This window comes from Oxyura jamaicensis, chromosome Z, assembly GCF_011077185.1.
Source record: "Oxyura jamaicensis isolate SHBP4307 breed ruddy duck chromosome Z, BPBGC_Ojam_1.0, whole genome shotgun sequence".
NCBI classification, from domain to species: Eukaryota; Metazoa; Chordata; class Aves; order Anseriformes; family Anatidae; genus Oxyura; species Oxyura jamaicensis.
In genome coordinates this window covers 19,677,653-19,705,253 of record NC_048926.1, presented here as the reverse complement: position 1 = coordinate 19,705,253, position 27,601 = coordinate 19,677,653, and the positions used below count along the sequence as shown (strand labels likewise).

Below are 27,601 nucleotides of genomic sequence, written 5' to 3'. Positions count from 1 at the left end.
TGAAGCTGCAACAGGGGAGTGTCAGGCGGGGTGTTAGGAAAAGATTCTTCACCCAGAGGGTGGTTGGGCACTGGGACAGGCTCCCCAGTGGTCACAGCACCATGCTGCCAGAATTCAAGCAGCATTTGGACAATGCTTTCAGACATGTTATCTGTTTTTTTTGTTTTTCTTTTTTTTTTTTTTTGTTTGTTTGTTTGTTTTGGGGGGAGAGGGGGGTGGGAAGGGATCCTGTGTGGAACCCAGGAGTTCGACTTGATGATTCTTGTGGGTGCCTTCCAACTCAGATATTCTAAGATTCTAAGATATTCCAATGCAAATCTATATAGAGTTATTATAGCATACAACAGCAACGTGTTTGTTTTTTTTGTTTGTTTGTTTGTTTTTTCTGAAACAAATCTAAATAAACCATTGCAGGCTACCGGTGAACACAAATGCCAAAATACAACATAAAACTTAAGAGTTTTCCTTCCAGAAAGCCATACCATAGTATATACTATACCATTGGTATAGTATGATTTACATTGTTTATAGTTAGATCTGTCTTTGATTTGTGCATGAAATTCAAGCACTGCCCTGCTCAAGGAACAATAAAGTATGTGGCCTGAGAGGAGAATCAGTAAAGGAAAATAGAAGTTGGCTACATGACCTGAATTTGACTAACATTCATTCATTCAAAACTCTTGAGGTTACTGAGAGTGGAAATTTTATTAAAACATTCTGAAAGGAAGAGGAACCTGTTTGATTGCTACTGCCTACCTGGATTTTTACATAAAAATATTAAAGATTCTGATTAGATTAATAACAAAGAAAATGTGTTTCTTCACACAGTTTCCCTGCTTTCTGAACTTAAATTATTATGTTCATTTTGTCTTCTTCATCTCAAGATAGCTTTTCTTCATATTAATCCACCTTCTGGTGTGTCCTTTCTGCTCATATTACAGATCTGCTCTAAATAATAACAATCCACTCAACCTACCCAAACAACATGAAGCTATAAATCACTAAACTAAAATAGAGAGAGCCTGTACCTCTAGAAGAAAAAAGTGAGTCCTGGCAATGTAGCCTGGATAAGAGAATGTTTGTGTGTCTATGATGGGGCTTATAGCTCTGCTGTCATCCAAAACAGCTGGTCAACATCCTGATCAAGCTGGGCTATGCTGAAAGAAAAATAAGTATATTTTACTTAAAAGTACATTGAAGGAGCTTTGTAAGTACATTGAATCAGCAGCAATTAATCTGATCCTACACATTTGTAACTTATTGTAGGACATTGTTCTAAAACAGATGATTTAGTGAATATAAAGCATTAGGTTCCACAAGAAAATCCTGGGTAGGAGACCAGACCACACAATGGAGTCTCCAAGTTATAAAATCAGAGCTATATTTTAAAGGAATCTCTCAGACAATGTTGATAAGACATACCAAAGAAGACTTTGCAGGATTGATTTTTGAGCATAAGGCTTTTGAAAGCTGTCAAACACTTGGAAATGTAAGAATAAATACACTCCTCCATTATTTTCTGGAATTTCTCAGATTTTTATGTAACAAAAATTATGTGCCGTAGTATATGTTCAGTCTGTGCCAAGTATTGTATCAGGCAATAACCGAGCATGTCCTTACACAGTAATTGGGTCAGTTATATGCAGTTATTTCAAATTAGCTGACAGAATGTAAATTCATTAGGAAAAATAAATAAATAAATAAATAAATAAATAAATAAATAAATAAATAAATAAATCTGATCCACACCTGTAACGCCTTGAATTGCTGCAATGTAAGAAATTCAACAAATAGCTTTCACACCTGGTCATGTTCTCTCTCTCTCTCTCTTTTTTTTTTTTTTTTTTTATAAGAAACATTTTTGCAAAACGTAGTGCTTTAAGTGGAGACTATTTACATAAAACTGTTGATTTTAGATGCACTTATTTATTTATTTATTTTAAGCCTGATCCATTCAGTGAACAGCAAAAAAGTAGTTATTTCCAAAAAAAAACTCAAATTTTCAGTATCAGTTACTCGCTGCAAATTACTCATGACTGTTTACAGAAGTTATTCAATATAAAGTCTTGGATTATTGACAAGATTCTCTAAACCAGCTCTTAATTTGGTGATGAGGAATATGTGCTTTGAATATCATAAGTTCCAAAGAACCTTTTCTGGTTATGAATTATTAAATCAAGTTGCATTTAATGGGATTAAAAGTAACATTTCTTTTTTTAACTGACAAACCTGCCTCTCGTTTTGTCTTGATTTGTCATTGCAGGGATCAAAGGTAGATTGTTGCATATGAACAGAGGGCATGTCCTCAAAAAGAATACAGAAGTGGGACTAAATAGACACTTAGTATTTTCTCCTCCATACTGACAGCAGAATAACAAAAAAATACTTTAGCTCTGTTTTTTAATGTCAAGGCAAGGATGATTCTTCAAGTTGATCCTGAATTTCTCTCTACTATGGTGAGTGGAAGTTTGGTTTCTTTTGTTTCTTTAGAGAGTTAAACAGGACAAGAACTTAAGCTGGAGTACCTCTCTGTGGAATTTTCCTCTTTTCTTTTTTTTTTTTCTTTTTTTTTTCACTGACACTTTTCCTCTCTTCATTCTTCTTCTCTCTGATAATTTTTATTTTTGTCCCTTCATTATCTTTTCACACTTTTATCTCCTTTGTAAAAGCATTCCTTGATCCTTGAGGTAAACTATATCACTGCAAGACTGAATCTTCTCTGGAGAGAGCTACTTCTGGACATTGGAAAATCCTTCCCTAAAACTTACAGCATGAACTAGTAACACCTTCCCCTGTCCTGTCCATCCAGACTCTGGCTGTGAAAATTGCATTGCTTAATTGTATCCATTAAAGCTAGCAGTCTCTCTAAAATACTTGTACATGTCCTGGACTATACCAGCTTCTCTCAACTCGGCTCACAAACATAGCTTACTGGTTTCACCCTCATTCACCCTGTACCACAACATTGTACAAAAAACAGGTTTAAACATGCCTATAGTAAAAGTTATATAACTTTTTAAGTAAAAGTTATATAACTTTATAAGGAGTGAGAGGGTTGGAGGGTAAACAAACCTAAACTTATCTCCAACCTCTATTTTGCAGGGTTCTTCCTGAGCTGTTAGCTTGCAGAGCTCCTTCTCATACTACAATGTACACCAGCCAGGGCTATCAACTTCAAAAAGTTTGAAGTTTAATTACATTTGTTATGTTTTATTTAGTATAGGTGAAATACAAAAGCAACTACCTTGAGTTTTGATAATCTATAACTTTTCAGCTCTTTGCTTTCTCAATGTATTCATATTTTCATCCTTATTACAAAGTACAATGTACAACCTGTACATTAACTGGTTTTGATAAAAAAGTATGGGTTACATGGAACTGTGAAGCCAAGGTCTGCAGTTCCTAGTTTTTCCATATGATTGAGAGAAAAACAGAATCAGCATCCTAAAGGAGGAGTAGATGAAAACTTGTTATTATTGATAACAAAAGCCAAAATCCTTAATCCATGCATTCATTTATGGAAGTTCACAGTCTGTAGCTGCAGAATCACAAAATGGTTTAAAGACCATCTAGTTCCAATCCTTCTGCAGGGACACCTCCCACAAGACCAGGTTTCCCAAAGGCCCATCCAGCCTGGTCTTGAGCATTTCCAGGGATGGGGTATCCACAGCTTCTCTCAGCAAACTGTGCCAGTGCCTCACCACCCTCTGAGTAAAGAACTTCTTCCTAAAGTCTAATCTAAATTTACTCTTTTTTAATTTTAAGCCGTTGTTCTTGTCCTACCACTACACTCCCTGACAAAGAGTCCCTCCCCAGCTTTTCTGTAAGCCCCCTTTAGGTACTGGAAAGCCACTATAAAGTTTCCCCTGAGCCTTCCCTTCTCCAGACTGGACAACCCCAGCTCTCTCAGCCCGTGGTTATAGGAAAGGTGTTCCAGCCCCTTGATCATCTTTGCGGACCTCCTCTGGACTCATTCTAATACTTCAATGTCTTTCTTGTGCTGGAGGACTCAGAACTGACCACCAGACTCCATGTGGGGTCTGACAAGAGCCCTCTCACAGAGGGTTAGAATCCCCTCCCTCTACCTGCTGGACACGCTGCTTTTGATACAGCCCATGATACGGTTAGCTTTCTGGGCTATAAGAGCACCTTGCCAGCTCATCTCAGGCTTCCCATCAAAAAATACCTCCAGGTCCTTCTCATCAGGGCTGCTTTGACTTTTCATCCAGCCTGCTTCCTACTAGCTCCTGTTACTCACTTATTTCTACTCTGCTCAGAATTTGTTTCTGACAAAGACTACAGGTCTTTGCCTGATTACATGTGTAACAGAGACAAAACAAAGGAGAGATTGTTAGGTAACATGGAGCAAAATTGCAGTTGTTTAAAACAAACCTCACAACATAAACAAATTTCAGCCATCATAAAATCGAATCTGTGATTTAGGGCAAAACTAGCTCTCTAGTCCTTAACATCTGATCCAAAACACAATAGTTAGGTTTAGTCTGGGAAAGAACTCAATATATATATATATATACATATATACATACATACATACGTAGTGTAATTAAAGCCTGTTCCTAGTTTTAACTTTTTAATAAAAGTCAAATGCTATCTCTAAAAACTCTTTTTTTTTCTGTTAGAAAGTAATTAAATGCAGAAGATGTTAAGAATGCAGAAGATATTATCTTGTGTGTGCTTGTAGGCACTGAGTTAAACACAAAAGCCAGTAACTTGAAATGAAGCAATTTTCAAGAATAATGTTATTAATTTTTCAGTGAGAACTGTGACAAATAAATACAGAAAAGGTTAAATCTTGGTAAAATAACCCTCACAGAAACCAGTTAACTCTGCTGCTCTAGATAAGACTTTCATATGAGTTGTACATTTTTATACTCAATGAATCTTTCATGTTGTTCTAAGGTCTCCATAGGGGGAAATTAATTGATGCTGCAGAAGCTGTGTGATAGATATATGACAATATCATATATAGTTTCATTTGCACCCAAAATGCTTGACAGGAAAAGGTGACATTACATGAAATAACTTGTTTTGATCAACTCTTGTTAAAATTATGCAATATGAAAAGAAAAAAATGCAACTAGAACAAATTTACATCATTCACGGGGAAGAGAAGTTAGGTGTCTTAACCAGGTGTTTGTGTTTTCCACCCCAATGTTGTAGATTGAATTGATTCAAAAATTGCCAATTGCATTTCAGTTCTGACAAGCTTCCAGCCTGCAGAAAAATAAATAAATAAATAGATATATTAAGAGAAATTTCTTCTCAGAAAGAACAGTCAGGCATTGGAATGGGTTGCTTAGGGAGTTGGTGGAGTCACCATCCCTTGGGGTGATTAAGGAAAGGCTGGATGTGGTGCTTAGGGACATGGTTTAGTGGGTGACATTGGTGGTAGGGGGATGGTTGAACCAGATGACCTTGGAGGTCTTTTCCAAACTTAATAATTCTGTGACTCTACGATTCTACGTATATATATATATATATATATATACGTAGTATATATATATATATACGTAGTATATATATATATACGTATATATATATACGTAGTATATATATATATATATATAGTGGTAGCAAGGGCAGAAAGCTGACCTTATATATTTATCCAGCTACTTTTGTGTCTATTTAGAAAGCCAGTTGCATACGTGTAGGAGAAGTTAAAACAGGGATGCTTTACACACCAGAAGTCTGAGAGTGAATATCTAGGAACACTGGAATCTGCATTCAGGTTTCCAAGTCAGCCATGATACAGATATAATGCATTCAGTTTCCAAAATCTTTACACAGTTGGTGAGACTATATATGGATTCCCTTGCTCAGAAACATCAGACACTGGTTAAATTTAAAAATTTAGAATTTTTTTATTATTTATTGATATTATTTTTAATATATGTATTTCATTGCTCAGACTGGTTAAGAAGGTAAAGGGAGTGGGAAATCATGGATAAAAACACTTCAGACCAAGAGGGTTGGGAGTGTTGTGGTGATGATAGGAAAATAAATCCAGATGAATATGACAATTTTAGATGAAAGAACCTCCTTTTGTAAAGAAAAAGGCTGAAATGTGTTGTTTTATGAAAAACAAAACAAAAAGAATTCATCCAAAAGCGTCACTGAGCTGACTCATATTTACAAATTGTTTCAACTTTTCCAGAACAATTGGTCTTTTAATTTGCTATGTCAAAGTATGACTATCAGTTTTTGTACTGATCATTTGCAACAGTAATACATTAATTCTATCTATAGTCTGCCAGTGTGGTAGTTCATATCTTGCCATTGACCAAACAATTTTATATACTAAAATCCACACTTTGTTTAAAATATTTTTTAATCTAAAAGTGATTTAGGATTTGGAAGATTGTCCCTTTTGGTTGGGACTTCTGTAGTTTAACTAGGCCTTTTCCTATTCATTTGTTTTTTTTTTGTTTGTTTGTTTGTTTGTTTATTTGTTTGTTTTTCCCAGTAACTACCATAAAATTATCAAATTAACCCAGAAAGATAACAGGGACTTCAGAGTACGGATATAACTGTGCACCTTACAGGATTCATACATATGCTGTGGTTCACAACAGATATTAGATTAAACTGCTCATAGTACAAATTTATGGTGAATTATTAAAACATATTGTACTAGATATAGTGAGTAGATTCAATAGAGTAATTAATGGTGGCAAAAGGTGAAGGCCAAGGATCTTAACATGATTTCTGTGAATATTAGGCACACCTCAGTTTAGTGTTTTGCATGGCAGCAAGTCATTAAGAGCTGTGGGATGACAAAGGGAAAAAACTGTGAAGAGAAGCCATCGTCATTGAGAAGTAAAACCAGTTTCTTGTTAACAGTATGGTAGCTGTAAACTAAAAATCTCCCCTTGTTGGCTCAGTCCAAGGTAAATGCAATGTTCCAAGGGAGGAGACCTGACCTGGAAAACTGACAGGCAATGTAATCAACCTGAGAGTTGGTGGCACATCGTGAACCTAAGAAAATGGTGTCAGGATCCTCTATTTAAGCAAGATTTGTCTATATAGGCCTTCTTTTGTTCCTTAGCTTCTCTCACACTGCTTTTTTCTCTTGTTTTAGTAGCACCTTGTAGTAAAGAGACACAGCAAGTTTCAACAGATGATGTCTGAACACAAGGTCCCCCAGAGAAATCTCTTGAGAGAACACAACCAAATTAGCACTCCACAAAGAACAAAAACGATAACGACATGGCTGAGAAACACAAGAGCAGAAGTGTCATGGAGCTCATCTTCTCCATGGACAAGTCACTGTCACATCCCTTTAAGTCCAGCACAGTCTTAGTGTACTCGCTACAGACTGGGGAGGAAAGCACTGCATTTAAGATAGGTTCACAGAATCACAGAATCACAGAATAGTCTAGGTTGGAAGAGACATCCAAGATCACCGAGTCCAACCTCCTACCTAACACTAACAAGTCCTCCACTAAACCATATCCCTAAGCTCTACATCTAAACGCCTTTTAAAGACCTTCAGGGATGGTGACTCAACCACTTCCATGGGCAGCCCGTTCCAGTGACTAACAACCCGTTCAGTAAAGAAGTTCTTCCTAATATCCAACCTAAACCTCCCCTGGCACAACTTTAACCCATTCCCCCTCGTCCTGTCACCAGGCACGTGGGAGAATAGACCAACCCCCACCTCGCTACAACCTCCTTTCAGGTACCTGGAGAGTGCAATAAGGTCACCCCTGAGCCTCCTCTTCTCCAGGCTGAACAAGCCCAGCTCCCTCAGCCGCTCCTCATAAGACTTGTTCTCCAGACCCCTCACCAGCATCGTAGCCCTTCTCTGGACTCGCTCAAGCACCTCCATGTCCTTCTTGTAGCGAGGGGCCCAAAACTGAACACAGTACTCGAGGTGCGGCCTCACCAGAGCCGAGTACAGGGGGACAATCACTTCCCTGGACCTGCTGGCCACGCTGTTTCTTATGCAAGCCAGGATGCTGCTGGCCTTCTTGGCCGCCTGAGCACACTGCTGGCTCATATTCAGCCGACTGTCAAACAATACTCCCAGGTCCTTCTCTGCCAGGCAGCTTTCTAACCACACATCTCCTAGCCTGTAGCTCTGTTTGGGGTTGTTGTGCCCCAGGTGCAGGACCCGGCACTTGGCCTTGTTGAACTTCGTACCATTGGCCTCGGACAACCTGTATCTGAATTTTACAAATTTAAGTCTGATAAATAAAAATGAAGTTGTAATTTCATAATATGCTAGCATCATGAAAGCTGTATTTCTCCAGATAAACTTTTTTCTCTCCCAGCGAAAGTCCCTGCTTCTGCAATATGGCATCCTGGCTGATATAGTGCTGTGAAATAAATGAAGTTGCTGAAGTTATCCATGTTAAAAAGGTATTCGTCTTTCTCCCCTACCCTTTTCTGTATATATATATATATATATATATATATATATTGAGGGAATATTATTTTACCATTTTTAATCTTATTCAGCTGACAGTATGGATCCAAATAAATGCTGCCAGCCCCAGAAAAATGTGAAACTATCCCTTTGCTATCAAACCATTACACTGCAAGAGTCAAGAATGTACTTAAGCAGGTGTAAGCAAACAGTGATGATACCATCTGCATCAAATAGAAATTTAAAAAAGTCACTATTTTCTGGGGTGACAAAATTTGCTTTTGATTTCTGATCCAGTTCATTTCCGAACAGAAATCAGGAATTAAATATTTAAAAGCCAAAAAGTGAGTGTTTTAAGCTGTCTATTAATGTTTTTTTGTATGTTTGTTCTTGCAAACAATAACAAAATTTTAATAAAAAATATCAATCATTTGTAGACTTCTTCAAAGCCTCTTAAGCAACTTAAAACTACAAGTGTTGCTGATTTATTTAGATTAATCTACTCTCCAAAAACACTGGGCCCATATTTACTACAACATGCATTCTCATTTAAATGATTTGAATTCTGTCCATTTCAGTAGAAATTTAAGAGCCTAAATATTTTACTTAGAGTCCTTCTTCAAGCCTGCCATCACAAAGGCAAAGGTTGAGCCACCAGCCCTTGGGCATCCACTTTGGCCTCTCCCTGTGCAACAGCTCTGCATTGAGACAATAATTAGTGATGATGCAGACCCAGCCAAGTGATGCTTTTCATCCTGACATGGAGTTGTTCCTAGTGGAGACCCATTCTTGGGCAGCTTACTTGCTCTGCTAGCCTCCCTCTACAGTCAAGGGTGAAAACAGATCCTTCAGGAAGGAAATTCAAAGATTTATATTAGGCTTCTACCCTGAAACTTCTTTTGAAGGAGCCTGTTTCAGGCTCCTTCATAAACATTTGGATACTCATAAACATTTGGACACATAAACATTTGGATACTTTTACTTTAATCAAATCTGATTAGCCTGCTTTAGAGTATCCTGTGCCAGAATAATCAAATCGTCATGTCAGGGCACACATGAAGGTGGAACAGGTTTGATTTAAATGAATTAAGATGACTAGGGAACTTCTTCAATATTCCAGGTAAGTGCTAAACTTAAAATTCTGATTGTTCCAGAAAATAGCCCTTTTTTTCTGTATTTAAATCAGAAAGTATATCATATAATGCAGAAAGCTCTTTACAAATGTTTTATTGGAATAGATATCTCGTTGAAAAATGCCATTCCTTTATTTTTGCAAAGAAAAATGTATTTTTTTTCCATCTTGCACTACAACTGGTTTTATGTATGAAACTTCAGTCTACTGTAGATCTCAGCTGAGCCTCACAACCTCTTAAGCATCTTAAGAGTGAAATTCAGCATTCTGTCTCACTATTTCTTCACACATTTTGCTCTATCCTTTTTTTTTTTTTTCCTGCCACTTTCACCCATCCTAGAGCCATATTTTTTTTGAATTATTTTTTTTTCCTTAGCATTTGCTTTAAAACTCAGGGCCAGATTGTGAGCAGTAGATCAGAGAAATGTTCCTATTGTCATTAGTAATAGCTAATGTGACTGCTCATTAGTGGTAGCTGTTCATAATCTGGTCTGTGTGATTTAGCTTTCTTTCCTTATAAGACAAGCTACTGATTTTCTCTCTACAGCCCACATCACTCCTCAACTAGTTATTTCTCCCCTACTTTAATATATTAATATATGTATATGTATACACACACACATCTTTTAAGTGCTTATTCTCTCCCATTCAGTGCTAAATAAAATCTTAGGCATTCGCACATGACAGTGAGATTCATCTGAGCAATTACAGTCATTTACATCTAAAACTGTCACATTAGATTTCTTTTATGCTCTGTGTGGAGAAAGAAGCAATTGTAGGACACAATTCATCCCATCTAAGTAAACCTCTAAAATGGGTCAGATGAATCCCATCTGACCCATGAAGGGAAGGGAAGGGAAGATAGATTTGTATATATAATATTTTTCTTTGTATCTTGGATTCCTAAACTTCTCAATGATGTCTCAAATAATGAAACACTCTGGCTAAAATCCAAACATTTGTATTCTGAAGAAGTCTTTGGAATTTCAGGTGAGTTACAGTACAGAAGTTTCATGTTCCTACTCAGACTTCATTTCCTATGAAAACTCCTCAACATTTTATGAGTAATATCTAGAAAGTTGGAGGAGCTTTCCTGTTTTTGCTGCACTATGCAAGCCGAAGTCCCCATGGGGAATCCAGTGCATGCAAGAGAACAAGGACATGATGTAACTGAACTGTAGCTCTGGTGAGTACCATGGAATCATATTTAGCTATAGTATTTCAATTTGGATATGTTATTTTTTGCTTAAAAAAAAAAAAAAAAAAAAAAAAAAAAAGAGGTGGTATTCAAAACTGTGGACATGGTAGAAGCCTTTTATTACTTATACTCTACTCTTTATCAAGGACAGAAAGTTTACTTTTCATGGTCTCACTTTTCATGGTCTCAGACTCACCTCTATAATCAGATCATGAATCATAAATACCCATGTTAAAATGTATTTGGAAGAAGGTCCACTTTCTTGAAATATATTAAATAAGGCAAATAATATGACCTTTAGGTCTCTCTTTTCTTCTGACAATTTGGACTGAACATGTAGCTTATCTTCAGAAAGTTTTTTTATTATTATTATTTCAAGAGAAACATGAAGGAACAAAAGGAAGAAAACAGTATTGGGAACATTTTCAGAAGTCTTCTGAAAAGAAGACTTTCAAGGAAAGACTAAACCTTAATAAGGCTTTGTTTATAACTAGAACATAAATCATTATTTTGCAGACTTATAGCCACCAGCTTCATGCCTTATTGCATTGTCAGTCTTTTTTGTTCAACTGTTTCATTAAAAACTCATTTTACAGATGGTAGAAAGAGCATAGCTATGCAGAGTCACGTGTTCCTTGGTACTTGATTCCTTACTGCTTGATTTAACATGAATTGCCAGATTATCAGAAGCTCAGTGAGGACCCCTCACCTGGAAAGAGTCACAAGAGACTGCCTCTTCCCTGAGTTCAGATTTTAGCAGTTTCAAAAGGCAGATCTGTGTCATTTCATATTCTTCCCCTGTGGAGGGAGACATGAGGGAATGTGAATGAATGTCTAACCTACATATGATCCAGGTACCCAAAGGAATCTTTTCATCTTATCTTAATTAGGTCAGGAACACATTAAGAACTCTCTACTACTTCTGCTTTGTCATTACTACATATTTCAAGACTTTCTGTCTGCATTTGGGGTAAACAAACAGGCTGCCTATTCTGGGAAACGTACTTTGAAAAGATGATGGTGATTTGTTCATTTAGGATTCAGGAAGGCTAGTTAAGGACTGGCCTGTGCTTAAGGCATGCAATAAGCTTCCCCATCTCCACAATGTGTTGTGGTTAGAAATACAATTTGTTATAAATAGGTATGCACCTCCTGAATTGAATTACTTGTCTAACTAACTAGGTTTAGGTTATGAAGTTTTGTCAGTGAATAAGTACTAAATTCCTGGGGACTGCACAGTTTGCTATATAACTTATATAGTTTTAAGTTAGGCATCAAAACTTGCCCTATTAGAATTTTAATGTTGGTGATAAACAGGGAGCGAAAAGGAACAAAAAGCATACATCTATAATTAATGTTCAAAGAGAGAAGAGCACAGGTAAATGCAGTGCAGACTTTCACACTTTAGCTAAGTAATACTGTGCAGTCCCTCACAATAACCCTCAACATTGCCAAGTGCCTGCTATCATTCATGTCTTCTCTTCTTGCCAAGATTGCCAAAGAAGTTATCAGGCCTTCCCAAGGGATGAGAGTAGGAAAGCAATTTCACACAGGTCAGAAATGCTGCTCAATATTAAAGCTCATATCTGCGTGCCTCAATTAAAACCAAGGATTCTCCTTCCACAGTTCATGTAAGGAAGTAGTTTTATTCTCTCTCTGATGGCAATGTACATTATGACACAGTCTGAAGTTGCATTCATCACTCTGCATTCACAGCACACTGTCTTGCCAATTCTACTCTTCCCTCCAGCAGTAAGAATAAAAATGATCACTCTTAGGAGTGAATCAGTCAAATTACTTACTGAGAAGAAATACTGCCAAAAAAACCTCTCACTTTTCTGTCAGGTTTATCTATGTTGGGAATGACCTATCAGTGAGTGACTCTGTCTTGTGTTCAGGTCTAATGCAGTCAGGAAGCCCAGTGAGACAAATGACACTTTGCATGAAAGGCAAACAGATACAGAGAGAAACCATGACTAATAGCATAGGGAGTGTTGTTATAACCTTTAAAACTGTTCCAATCCACTCTTCGCCTTGACTATTTACTCACACCTTCTTTTCTAATAAATATGCCCTCCCACACTTGTCATTATGCCATGCAGGATCTCACAGCTCCTTTTATTTTTTTATTTTCTTTTAACATATGGTCCTTTTGCTTCCTACTCAGTCTCTAGAACTACATTTAGAAATGATGCTTAAATACAACTTGTTTTACTAATCTACAAACTCTGCTCAATGCTCTTCTTTATTAACACCTTTTCACTTGTCAGTATGGTTGAAGGCATGAGAGATTTAACATTTTCATTTTGCATTGCTGTGTAAAATGTTTTTTTTTGTTGTTGTTGTTGTTGTTTTTTTTTTGGTTTGGTTTGGTTTGGTTTGGTTTTGATTTTGATTTTCTCACCAAATATCAAGATGCCATGATGTTCTTGATGCTACTGTGCAATAAATTCAAATGCAGATCTCAATACTTTCTCTGGGTCCCACCTCTATGTAAATAATTCATTCCCATTTTAGAAACTAACACAAGCAAAAAATTAAAATGAAATTTGTTTCTGCAAAACAGAGCTTTAATGCTTCATATGATTATTAAATAAATTCAGAGAAATTTAAAATAAAGCTACAGTAAAACACCAGAGTCTGAATTTATATTCTGTAGTTGTATGAACACTTACTGGTGATTATAATAGTTTACAATTTAATATAAATATTTTTAAAAATAACTAATTTACTTCATGAAATGCAGATGAATAACTCATTAACTTTGCTTTTGACAAAATCCTGTGTAGGATCTGTTTTAAAAATATCTCCCTCCAAAAACCTAGAATAGTTCATCGCTAGAGATAACTACCATTCAATCCGGAGATATCACTCCTTTCACAGATAGTTATTGGTAACTTCCCATGCAGATCAATTCTCCTTCATGGAAAAGTTTTGTGTCACCAAATATCAGATTGTGAATCTGACTGATGGTTTGGGCTCTATGATCAATAAAAGCTGGTTACAGGATTTTTGCCTCTGCTTAATCCTAGGAGCCAACTGGAGAAGCCCATTTCTGGTCACGGCTAAGATCCATGCATTTCAGAATTGCTGCCAGTTCTGAGTGCTTCGACAAAATAGTTGTTTTAAAACTGGTGAGGCAAACACAAGACCTTCCCCTGACTCTGATGATGCTTCTGTACAAGAGCAAGCCAGTGGTTTCTCTGAGTCCCTTACTGCATTTTTATGCAGTTCTATTCTACATTGGGATAAGAAATCACAGTTCTTCTTCTCCCTCTGGCTGCAGAGCTAAGGATTCCCTAACACAAAACTACACTGACATGAGCTCACTCCAGTACATCATTTCAGATTGCACAGTAAAACCACACTTATGTGGAAATGTTCCAAATAGTTTAGTGTGCATTTAATCATTTTCTGTATTACCAGGCACATCATCATTTAAATATAAATGTCACTACACTTGCTAGCTCTTCTTCATCCATGTGTCATTGTGTTACTGTGCAAAAAAATTGCATATCTAGACTTTCTGTACTACATGTTAATCCACTGAGTTTTTTTCGTCAAAGTAAGTTGCCTTCAACAATTAAGATCAGTGTGAGCTCCTGAGCCTTTAGTATCTGTTTTCAGAGTTAAAAAGGCAAAAAAAAATAAAGGCAGAGTACAATTTGAGGAAGATCTAACAGAAATATATATATATATATATATATATATATTTAGGATCGAGGCAGAATAATTGATCACTGGCAGAAATAAATGTGCAAAATTGTAACTAATGCATCTTTTCCATTTTGTAAAACTGTGTTTAAAAATGGCAATGTTCAAATGAAAGATTAACACCCTTACACAAACTAACAGGAAATGTATGTTGGAGCTAGAAACCTGTTTCAGGTCTACTTTGCCAGGTATTAATAATATGTTCTCACATAACTCACCACCACCTTTACCACCTATACTAACCTGGACTTGGAAAAAAAAAAAAAAAAAAAAAAAAAGTTAAGGGTAAAATTACAGAAATCACAGCTTGCTAATATAAATTTACACTGAAGGAGTACTTACACATGTAAAAAGTACCTTATAAAGAAAATAATAATAATAATAACAAAATAATCTAATTTAAATGGCTACATAAATTTATCTACCACCTCTTGGAAATGGAAGGCCTAGCATGGATAAAGTCTGAATCTGAGACAAGCATATTCTGCCTTCAATAATTTTGTACTTCAGCTGAAAAATAAGCATGCAGGCTAACCCTAGGTGTTAATAAAATATATCAATTTTCCCTTGCACAATTCCACCTTGTTTTAATTTTTTTTTTATTTTTTTATTTTTTTTCAAAAACCTTCCCTTTCTGTCTCTTGTGAATACCAACCCAGAAGTCCCTATCATTTCAGTGAGGTGATGTTTCAGAATCCTGCAGTTTTGGTTAATAATTGATAAGAAATGCTAACAAAACATCTTACCGGTGGGCAGACACATTTCTGAAATAGCAGTAGCTGCCATTTCACTACTACTAAAAATATTCAGCAAGTTAGAGGGACATATCTTTTCATAGGGATTTTAAGCTTCTCTTATACTCTCACCTCCTAGGTTTCTCAGATGAATTACTCTATTAGTAAGTAGGATGTGTATTTCCTCAAGTCAATACTTCTGAAATTAATATTGCCTGATGTGTGTAACTGGTCTAACAGTTGTAATTACTAACCATTTGCTGACAATAGCATATTCTTTGAAGTTATTAATGTTCCTTTGTCTTGTACTTGTGGTTTTTGCTAGGTATCTCTCAAGACCCAAGCTAACCTTAGGGCTATAACACAGAGAGACAGGCACTTTTTTCAAGCAAGTCAGTACTGAAGATCTGAGTAAAAACCTAATGAATATCTAAAACAGAAACAGCTGTACTTCACATTTATATTCATGAGCTCTGTGTTCTTGAAAATATCTTTGCAATCACAACTTTAAGACTCCTAAGAATTGCACCAAGGATATTTTGAGAAGTTATTTTCCAGAGCTGGTAACCATTATTGTCAGTTTCAGTTATTGTACTTTTTCAGAAATTAAAGGATACTTTCTAAAATGCACCAGGAAAAAATATACAGCTTAAAATATAAAACACTTTCTGCTTCATTAGTGAAATGTCACACTGAACACTGAATGGGTATCTATCAACCTCTGCTAATGAGCTGGAGAAAGTTAGTGTTTTTCCACAGCATATTTTCAGGATTTGTAGAATGCTGAAGGATCATGTAGAGTTCACATGATCTACATAAAGTGTAGGAGATTAATACACTTCCAGAAAAGCGTAAGTAGTTTTCTAAGCATGATGGAGCCATCAGCATTCAGATGCCCTTTTCCTACTTCTTCTGCCGTTATATACATTTTTAAAGAGAACAACAAAAGTGAAAGATTTGTTTGCTAGGCCCTCTTATGGCCTCACTGAATGCCACTGTTTCATACACATGTATAAACGGATAAAGATGACATTATCCAACCCTAATATCAAACTGAGGGAGAGCTGCTGTAGCAAATTACAGCTCCAGTGTACTAGGAAAAATGAGAGCCTATTTCTCACAAATAACCTGTCCTAAGCAATGCCTGCAACAAATACAGATGGAACAGCAGCACTGTGAAAAAGAGCAGTGGTAATATATTGGCTTATTTCTCCAATGAACTTGGTTAAAAGTCATAACAGACCAGCTGCCTTGTTCACATCATTGAATTGCCTACAGGTTCCCTTTATTATTATGTGGTACATGAGACTGAAGTTGGCAGCTCCCATTCAGAGAACCCAGAGTCTGCCCTTGTTGAAAGAAAAAAAACAAGGAAAACATCGGTGTTCTTTCTTAGATACGAACTGAAAGTTCTATGTGGAATTTTAGGAAATGGTTAGTTTTCTAAGTTCTCTGTCTTGTATTCCCCAAATTAGTAAAAGTTGGGGAGCAAATTAAAAATAAATTTAAAATAAATTAAAAATAATAATAAAAAATAACAGTCTCAAGCCATCTCCAAGTGTTTTTGTTTGTTTGTTTGTTTTCCTTCAGGGAGCCTACGGTGTACACATGCTTCCAACTTCTAACTAATGCTTACCCCTCCTTGCAATGAATGCACATCCTATACCACCTCACCCCTTGCACATGTTAATCTACTTCAAACAGGAAAGTAGTCTGCAGCAATGTTCTTTGCTTTGAATCTCAGTTGACTTTCTTTTGAATCTCAGTTGAGGTCATGTCATCCTCATTTCCCTGCCCCTGCTCACACAAAGTGTCTTGGTCTGCTGCATTGCAAAAACCTATTGCTTGGAAAGAGCATTCCCTAGTGTTCTCCTGGTTTCCAAAACAGAGTCAGTTTAGAGTTGTTATACACAAAAAGCATTTGGGATATTAATTATGATATGAGTACCTCCTGATGATGAAAATGTTAGTTCCCTAACATGCTCCACTATTAGGGCTACCCATGCTTCCATACTAATCCCATACAGACACTGCTTGATATCCAATCTGGTGAAATAAAGCCAGGCTGCAAAAAAAAAGAAACAGCAAAAAGGAGACGAGTCTGCTACTCCCAACCAAACAGTCCTCTGCTCACACCTGCCACTGAAGCTGACCAAAAGATACAACAGTAAGAAAGACAAATAAGTCTGTTGTAAGGCAGAGGTGAATCAGACGTGCAGAAGGGATGGCAACTAAGGAATTCATTTTCTTCAAGTTTGTTTCAAAGACCAATGAATCCTTGATACCTAGTGGCATCAGGAGTAGAGGAGGTAGCTGCTCATAGAGCTGGAGGCAGCCTTTTAAATGAGGACTGAGATTTGGTATTTCTGAGAGTCACCATAGGAGGAAAAGTCTTCGCTCAAATGGCATACGAGAGTAAAAAGCTGTGAGTCCAATGCAGGAACCCAAGATACAAAAGATTTCTACATATGTGCAGTGTGAGACACCAGGTCACAGGAGGCTATGACCTGCTAGAGAACACCCATAAGATGAATAGATTATCTCTTGTCTTTTTGTTTTATTTCTGGCACCCGATCTTCCACAACCAGAATCACAGAATGGACAAGGTTGGAAGGGACCTCTGAAGATCAGCTAGTCCAATCACCCTAATGAGCAAGATCACCTAGAGCATGTTGTGGAGGATTGCATCCAGGCAGGTTTTGAATATCTCCGGAGGAGACTCCACAACCCCTCTGGGCAGCCTGCCCCTGTGCTCTGTCACCCTCACAGTAAAGTGCCCCCTCATGTTGAGCCAGAACCTCCTGTGTTTCAGTTTGTGCCCGGTACCTCTTGTCCTGTTGCTGGGTACAACTGAAAAGAGACTGGCTCCAACCCCTTGACACCCTCCCCTCAGATAAATATCACATTGATGAGGTGTCCCCTCAGTCTTCTCTTTTCCAGGCTAAAAAGGCCCTGTTCTCTCTGCATGTTCTTGTACGACAGGTGCTCCAGCCCTCTCATCATTTTTGTAGCCTTCCTCTGGACTTGCTCCAGTAACTCCATGTCCCTCTTGTACTGGGGAGCCCAGAATTGGACACAATACTCCAGGTGTGGCCTCACCAGGGCTGAGGAGAGAGGGAGGATCACTTCCCTTGACCTGCTGGCAACACTCTTCCAAATGCAGCCCAGAATACCATGGACCTTCTTGGTCATAAGGGCACACTGCTGGCTCATGGTCAGCCTGCTGTGCACCAGGACTCCGAGGTCCCTCTCTGCAGAGCTGCTCTACAGCAGGTCAGTCCCCAGCCTGTGCTGGTCTTTGGGGTTGTTCCTCCCTAGGTGCAGGACCCTACACTTGCCCTTGTTGAACTTCATGAGGTTCCTCTCGGCCCAACCCTCCAGCCTGTTAAGGTCCCTCTGGATGGCAGCACAGCCCTCTGGGATATCAGCCACCCATCCCAGCTTTGTGTTGTCAGCAAACTTGCTGAGGGTGCACTCTGTTCCATCATCCACATCTTTGATGAGTATATTGAACAAGACTGGATCCAGTACTGACCCCTGAGGGACACCGCTAGCTACAGGCCTGCAACTAGATTCTAACAGTAAGCACAACCCTCTGAGCTCTGCCATCCAGCCAATTCCCAATCCACCTCAGCAGCCACTCACCTAGGCCACACTAACTGCACTCCAAAGTGAAACCAAAGCATATTTCTGACAATACTTTCCTCCTGATGGACAATATGGATGAGTCAGTGGTAGGGCTGTTCTCTGTGCACCACTTCCAGTGTGGTTCCTGGAGGCCATGAGCCACTGAACATAACTCCTACCGTCCCATTGCCAATGCATGCTGCACATAACCTTTAACATCTCATTGTAAAAGCACTGCTTTGGTGGGCTGTGGTAGGGGTCTCTCTTGTGTAACTATTTCAGGCATGGTGAAGTGGAAAAAACGCATACCACATATTAATAACAATAGAAGTTGAACTTCTGGAAGATTGTATTCAGACTTGGAGCAGGTTGAATTTAATATGCAAAATCTCTTTGTATCAGACTCATCATGCAGAACACCAAAATGCCTTTGCTACAATGTTGGTGATACCAGCACCTCTTTGGAAATGTCATTCTGAACCTTTGAATGCAGGGATAACCCTGGCAGGCACTAATCCAGCATAAGTCTTTCACATCTATGGAGCAGACATAATTATCTTCCTAGCATGTCACTTGCCTCCCACATCTGCAATTAGCTGTCATTGTCTCTGCCTACCTTTGAGTGCTACTGTCGACTTCTCTCTGAGTGTTTTCTGCAACACACACAAATCCATTGTTCCCAGTAAAATTTATTTTCTTATTGTAAAGGCAAGTTAATTCTCCTTTTGTTATTGTATTTTACATTCTCATAACTATCTAAACAGTTTGTAACTGATAAAATATTTTTTAGATGGAAATGAATTCTCTTCTATTTGATCTTGATTTACTTCTTTCATGGGTTTTGTGCAGAAGAATTAATAAATAATGATATCAAAAAAGTCATTGGTAAAGGCACATAGAACTATTTATTCTCTCTCTCTGATTTTATGTGCCACAAGATTCTAGCAAAATAGTCTCATATTCCTCTTTTTGTTGTTGAATGAATGGCTTCATTTGTAACAACTCCCTCCTTGCATTCCACCCCAAACCCCAGTTTTATTATCCAAGTGTGAGCTAGGCATAGTGATGGGTTAATTATTCTGAATCAGAATAAAATCATTTTCTTCCCACTCAGATGTGTGGATGAAAAAAAATGGACATAGAGATTTCCACAGAACAGCAAGAACATTTGTTGAGCAGTTTTGAACTGCTGAATTGTTGCAATTATCTAAAATGACACAGAAGAACTCTACCCCTCCTCCACCAGGCTTAATGGGGATGCCGTGCTCACGGCATGTAAATAAGCACTTGTTTAAATGCTTGCAGTGCAATGTGCTCACCATGGGCTGTCAGCAACTCTCTGTCATGCAGCATGACAGAAAACACAGGAGACATTGAAGGCCAAGGAAAGAACACACCACCACCACCATGGTGAAGTGAAAGTTGGTCACAAGATCAGCGGACAGCAACCATGCTCCAGCGATGCAGAAGGCAGATGGGCAGCAGCAGTCCTAAAGTACCAAGTGGCTGGCATGCTGCTGTGAATGGAGCATGAGAAAGACTGACTTGTTACCCAGACATGCCAGCTAATGCCAGCTTCAACAGCAGCTCTCATATATCCTGCTTATTGTGCCAAAATGTCATGAAAACAATTCTGCCTCTGGTGTTGCTCAGAAGACCATTCCTCCCAAAATAAGCTGATGTAACTTACTGCCTCCTCTCTGTGCTCAAGGACTGGCACTTCTGAGAGCAGCCAGAGAGCATCCTGGGTCATTAAACATAATTGAAGATACTTGAATTTTTGTCTGTGATGTACCCAAGGGAATAGCTCTCACATCAGCACAATAACATAGCAAATTTATTAATTGTGGGGACACTATTAATCTGCATGATTCTTTCTTAAAAACAATCAACACAGGGCTTTGTACCAGGACAAATGTTTAAAAATCCTTAAAAATCCTTAAAAACTTCAACAAAATAGAAATTCTGCAAAACGTTTTTTTTTTTTTTTTTTTTTTTTTTTTTTTTTTCAAAGGATTGGAGTATCACCCCATTTTTAGGTGAATTACGTAATCTGTCTTTCCTGGTTTTCAGCTTACTGAACTATTCAAGCTAATTCAACATCATTATGCATCATTTGTCCATACCAGAACATCCAATTTTACTATAGTTTTATTCATTCAGGGCATCACTACACAGTTCAGACCAGTTTGTTTTATGGATGAGAGAGCTTTAAATTATATTTGGCAATAAAAAACAATGGAAAACATTTTTAAAAGTGAATAGCAGAAAATATCTTCAGTCCACTCAGAATATTCCTTCTGAGGTCAAACCAATACAAAATTGAATAATGTTTGTTTTTCTCTGAAAATAAAATCTTTCAGGGAAATTTATATTTTAGTAGAGAAATTTTCAATTTTACAAGAAAGACAACTTGCCTTCTGCTAAGGATTGAGATGAAAATTCCCAATCAGCTCTATTTTCAGCATGAGGTATGCCCATTCATGCCTGGATGGAAAATGTGTCTGTGCCAGCACCCACCCTGCAACAGTGGCACAGGGAGAAGCATGAATGCCCTTAAAGCAAACTTTCACAACGTGGGAGGAAATGCATCTCCATCACGTTCCTCAGAGCTTGGCAGACCATCCAGTCCAGCTGTCTCCATCCATGTCACCTCTCACTTTATTTCTGAGTATAGTACAAAGTTCCACATTCAATACATCATCAGATGTTACTCTTAAGAAATTTTTTAGGTAGCTCCAATAATATCAAAGTTATTAACTATGAAAAATAAATAAATAAATAAATAAAATAATGTCTTTTCTCTTCACTTTTTTAAGCCAAACCCTTTTTGGTTTGGATGCAACCAAGGGCTTTCAGATTTACTAACACTCCCATACCCTCACCCCCCCCCCCACCCCACCCCCTACCAAATAATGCTCTCAAGCTTGCAATCAGTTATCTTGCAGTAAACCTACATGGGACTTTTGCTCTCTGCTTCTCTTCTTTTGGAGCATTTGCAATATATGTAATATAATATTAAAGCACAAAGGAGTACACTAACTGCAAGACACACTTCTCTGATCAGAAATTCTGTTTTGGAGAATAAATATATTTATTTATGGTTTTGCTTTTTGTTTGTTTGTTTGTTTTTCCTACTAAAAGTTTTGGCAAAAGTCGCTTATTTTTCTGGTTAAATTTTTGACAAACAAACTTGGGAAAACTTTCCCTACACCTGGCAAAAGTTTTCATATGCACAATCAGTATTTCCAGACAAATGGTATTTTTGGTAAATGTTATTGGTTTTAATTACTAAGTGTATTTAAAAGGTAGAGATAATGAAGGGCAGAAAAAATTACCCAACTTCCTTATTCCTGAGTTAATGGAACAGCCAGAAATAGAACCAGGGAAGCTTCAGCAGCACCCAACCCATAGCTGGCATCTCAAAAAAAAAAAAAAAAAAAAAAAAAAAAAAAAAAAAAAAAAGCAGGTTTACAATTATTGGCATTATGAGCCAACATTCATGGGCTGTTTCACACAGTGGCATCCTCAACCAAACAGGAAATATCTAAGTTATCTAAGATCCTTCCACATGGTGACAACTGGCAAGCATTGACTTGTTACCAGCACACACTGTGCACAAGCATTGCACTTCCAACATGATTTTTTTTTAAATCACAATGTGTTTTATTGCTACTCAAAGTCTAAAGTTAATGGGCATTGTTAAGAAAATGTTCACTTGCTGCAGCAACATTACTTTATAGTATAAATTAGTTTAGCACACAATGTTCTCAATTAATAGTGATTAAGGTTCAGATATTAATTACAGCAATTCTTTAAATAATAAAAAAAAAAAAAGGCAAAAGTAAAGATGGCAAATCTTTAAAGATGGCAAAAATTTCAGGGTGGCTAAATTGCTAGATATTTTGTCCTTATCAAGTTAGAGACAGTGACTCACTCTATACAGAATATTTTTGAGACTGTATAAATATGCAAATGTGAGAGGGGTTGCTTTTGTTTGTGTGTGTGTGGTTTTGTTTTGGGGTGTTTTTTCCTTTTTTTTTTTTTTTTTTTTCAGCGATCAGATTTTGATCTGGTGTAAAACTGGTTTAGCAACATCAGATTTATCCATCCCAGATGGTGTAGCAGAGGTTAAGTCCACTTACATCTAATCATTTTGTGGATAATAAGAATTTTTTGAGTTGCCTGAAGAGCTTTACAGAACTGTAAAGTTCTAAACAGATGTTGAAGTGTGATCTTAAAAGATGTTTCAAGCTGTGTTTCTGGGTCATCTAAGTCCTTAATATCTCAGACAGAGGAGAACTTGCAAGGCTTAGATACCTGTTTTAAATGTATTTGTTATTCTAAACTGTACATACATTCATGCATTCTCTGGAATCTAAAAGTCTGATTCACCGAAAGTGGTTAAGTAAACATACCTTCACCTCAGCTCTGCCAACACATTTCTTACATATATTTCATCTGCCTGCTTTATGACTAAAAGATTTTTTATTTTTTTTCCAGAAAAGCTAAAACTTTACCAGGAGAGTGCATTATCATCTTCTGTTTCATGTATCACATTAAATTATGGAGAGTTATTTGACTAGTCAAGCACTGACTGAAAAACACTGATCTTTGCTACTAAGGCTGAAAAAGCATTCATTTAATTTTCACATCCTTGATTTTCAGCAGAATCAGAGAGGGAAAAAAAAATCCTTCTATTCACAATATAAGCAAAATTCCCCTGAATTTAATAAAATAAGCCCCAGAGTAGTCTTTAAAATTTATGTAGAATTGCATAATTGCATTTAAAAAGAGTAAATAAAGACTTTGAAGCTCATAACTCATCTTTGACAGGTGTGTTGGCATTTTGGTAAGCAGATGAATGAAGGGACTCTGAAGAGGAGCTTATAGCACAGTTCAGAGATTCTCCTTTGTGGTTCTTTACCGGTGAGTGCAGGCACAAAGACAGGGAAAAAAAATGAGTTGATTTAAATTATGTTCAAATCTCCCCTTTGCCACCTTCTATAAGACTGGAATGTAAGACTGAAGGAGGAGGAATAAAGAGGCAGAACAGGCATTTCTGATTTTCCTGTCCAGCGGTGTGTTCTGTTTGGCTGAAAGATATGGGGAGAGTCCAGGATGGTAACTGAGACCAACCCTCAAACTGAGTGGAAACAATTACACCAAAACCTCTCCAGACTTCTCCATTACTAATCCTGGTGCCAAAACACACTGAAGACCAGTCCTGAGACCTTCTCCAGGGCACTTCCCAGCATCACTGAGTAATGAGGAGTATCCTGCAAAAACCAGGGAAGCATTGGGTAGAGGAACACCTCTGAGGGTCCCTCACTGGCATGGCCAATGCAACTCTGCTGTCCCCCAATTACAAAGCCCACTGGGACGGGGCCTCATAAAAAAGCTCAGAAGGATGTATCTACTGTAATAAGCACATCCTCTCACCTACACTATTTAAGCCAAAGTAAATTTACTCATATGAGGAGAAAGGGACTTAGGGTTCAAACACCCTAGATATCTGCAGGGAATTAGAAGCTCTTCAAAACTAATGAATAGTCTGAAATAAATCTGTCTCATTTGGGAATGTTTCTTTTTGTCATAAAATATATGAATATTAATTGGACTAGGGGTTCAAACTCTACTTTTTTTTAAAAAAAAAAATTTCTTTGTGAATCTCCTAGCCAGTGGGCTCAATGTTTTCTTCTCCCAAGTGAATCTTTAATTATTATGTAGAAAATAGATGAGCTTCATTACCTTTCATTTTCTTATTATTAAAATAAATTCATTAACAGGAAGAAAAGGAAAGGGGTTCATTTTTTCTCAAAGGAAAAATGTGAAATGAATGGAATATATAACATACCAGATACTGATTTTAAACATGACCATTTATGCCAATTTTAAGCTGAAGTGTGTGTATTGGTTTAAACATAGTACATCTGATTTCAGAATTTAGGAATATGAATAGAATTTGAACTTAAAGAACCACAACCAGAACTGGACTCAGCTTTGAGATCAAGTTAGAGGCTTTTACCTTAGGTGTGGTGGGAGTCCATACCCACCCAAATTTTACAGCTTAAGTATTTTCTTTGCATTTCTCCCCTAGCATTGGCAGGAAGTGACAGCACAACAGAGATTTAAGAGAACAATATTGCACAAAAAAAAACAGTACAGGTTAATCATTATCAAAATAATACTAAGATAAAATTATTCACTTATTATACCTTAGGGCAAAAAATAGCCACACTCTCATAAAGGAGCTCATAATCTTCTCTTATGTTCCCTTTTTCACACTCTACTACTTTGCTACAAGCCCACCACAGCAAGGTTGAGGTTAGTCAGTGAGAAAAGCGAAATGGAACATGTTTCCACTGATCCTTTTAAAAATTTGATTATTAATTGTGTTACAGACACACTGTGCCTTTGTGTGATCAAGGAAACGCCCACAGAGGTATGTCTTGCCATCTCTACACACATAGAGATGGGCACGTACAGGTACTTTACAATGGAATAACTATTTTTCTGTTTTATGAAACATCACAACTGAATATTGTTGTTAGCATTGTCTTGGTAATGAATAATTAATATGGATAATAAATAATTATATTGATAATGAAAAATGTCTTTGTTTTTCATCAGATTTTTCATTTAAACTTCCAGTGTCGTGTGTACACACATGCCCAGCTGCCTTCTACAAAACTTTTTGTCAAGGTCTTCATCAGCTAAAAAGCTTTAAAACTCTTGGGTCATGTTCAATGATTCTATAGGATAGGCTCAGTTTGTGCAACTTCAAATTTCAACCTGATCTGATTTGTCTTTTTAACTTAATGACCATCCTTCTTTCTTAGCATGATGAGCTAGTATTTTCATCAATGAGTATTCTTAAAAACAAGACAGGTTAGTGAAAGATTGTCTTTGAATGAAAGACAGAATTCAAGATTATATTGAGTCTGATGATTAAACTAGGTCATACTATTACTCAGATCTCCTACCTTTACAGACCTGCCAGATATATATCCTCACTCACTATTAATACTCATTGCAAAGAACACTGACAGAACACAAGAACCTGATGAGACAATAGCCATATTTTCCGAAAGCATGAACTAGAAATTGCACATATATATCATACACTGTTAAAACAGACACAACACTTTGGTCACTGGGCTAATCTGTAGCATTTTTGTATATGCATAAACTGAAATTTCATATAAAAATAAGAAGTTGCAAACTTAAAATTATTGGTCTCAATACCCAGTTGTGTTTGGGTTGCATAAGTTTGACTTTGTCTGCCTTGAACTCCCCTGAGTTCAGACAGTAAGATTTGGTACAGAATCTGTTACCCCTTCAGTGAAAGTGAGACGATTTCTAAGTGACAGTGTTTATAGTCCACAGTACATCATGAGAAGCTGGCAGGAAAACTCTATACTGGGAAAGTTGTTTAACAGACAGACAGACACACACACAAATATACTAAAGGGAGGTGAAGACCCATCACTAGCATTCTTATCACCTCTTTTAAAATAAAACTAACAAAACACACATGAGCAGGAATTATGGAAGAAATCAAAATTATCTAACAAAATCAAATTATATAACAAAATGAGGGGGAAAAAGGCATGCATACATTTGCTAAAGACATAAAATTCAGGAACAAGTTAGTAAAATATTTCTGAATATACCAGGAAAATTACTTTTGATTTTGCTCTATTCCAAAGAGATAACAGCTATTACATTGACAGGTAAATACACACTCACACACACACACACACACAAAGCAAAAGATTTCTTGTGATTCAGAATGACTCTGTCTGCAATATTTGAGAGACTTTTCCACTTTAATCTTACCACTGCATCTGTCCAATATGATGGAAATTGATGTTGTTCCCATCTACAACCTGCTTATTAGTGAAGGGAAAGAACTGTACCTACACCTCTCAGTGACTTTCAAATGAGACTCTTGGCAGCAGGAATGTCAAACACCTGAGTACAGATACAATGCAAAGGGCCTACAGTGATTAGGATCTCTGGCAGAAAGCAAGAATGATCTTTAAGACCAAGCTGTGAAGACACCTCTCAAGAGATATAATGGAACCTGTGAGGGACAAAGGCTGGATTAGATGGACCTTAGACTCTTTTCACTCTTATTTTCCAATGAAATATGAAATATTGAGTAAAAGGGGGTGAAGTGTTTCAGCAGGAGTGAACTGAAGTGAATCCAGTCTGCTTTTAGAACAACAATGAAAAAGAAGCCATAGCATGATGTTAAAAACATATTAATTTGGCTTTTTTTCATAAGATCTCCGTAAAAAGATGCCAGTGCAACTTAAGGTTTGATAGATAAAAGATTTTCATATGATTTTCTTATAGTTGAATTTGCCATATTTTCTCAAGTTCTTGGCATCATTAAAACATTGGAAAAGTGGTTTTGTTAAAAAAAAAAAAAAAAAAAAATCAGAGTTTTCCTCTGATGAACTGATGAACCCACTACAGAGTAAAGAGGAAGTGAATAATGGTGTTTGTATAATAACATATGTATACATTATATGTTTATAATTATAAGGTTTATGAATATTTGAATTTCATGTAAACATGTATAAGGAAATGGAAACCATAGAAGGGCTGGGCCTTAACAATCAATCCCCTTCATAACAATCAAGACCCCTAACGGTTTCACACATCTGTGCAAAATGAAGTTAAAATATTGCAAACAAAGCAACCATGAGATATAGCCTTCCTAAAAATGTAGTAGTGACAGATAATTTCCCAAGAGAAAATAATTTCACTGTTTAAAACTCTTAATGCTACACCGC

At 37.1% G+C, this 27,601-nt stretch overlaps 1 long non-coding RNA gene across 1 annotated transcript; it reads right to left on the bottom strand.

Annotated features, from left to right (window-relative positions):
• Positions 1-1,039: 1,039 nt before the first annotated feature.
• LOC118156672 lies at positions 1,040-26,713 on the bottom strand. The gene is made up of 3 exons (XR_004746373.1): positions 26,637-26,713; positions 5,123-5,235; positions 1,040-1,157 (listed from the first exon to the last, which is right to left on the bottom strand). It is a non-coding gene; the product is annotated as an uncharacterized LOC118156672 (long non-coding RNA).
• Positions 26,714-27,601: the final 888 nt, after the last annotated feature.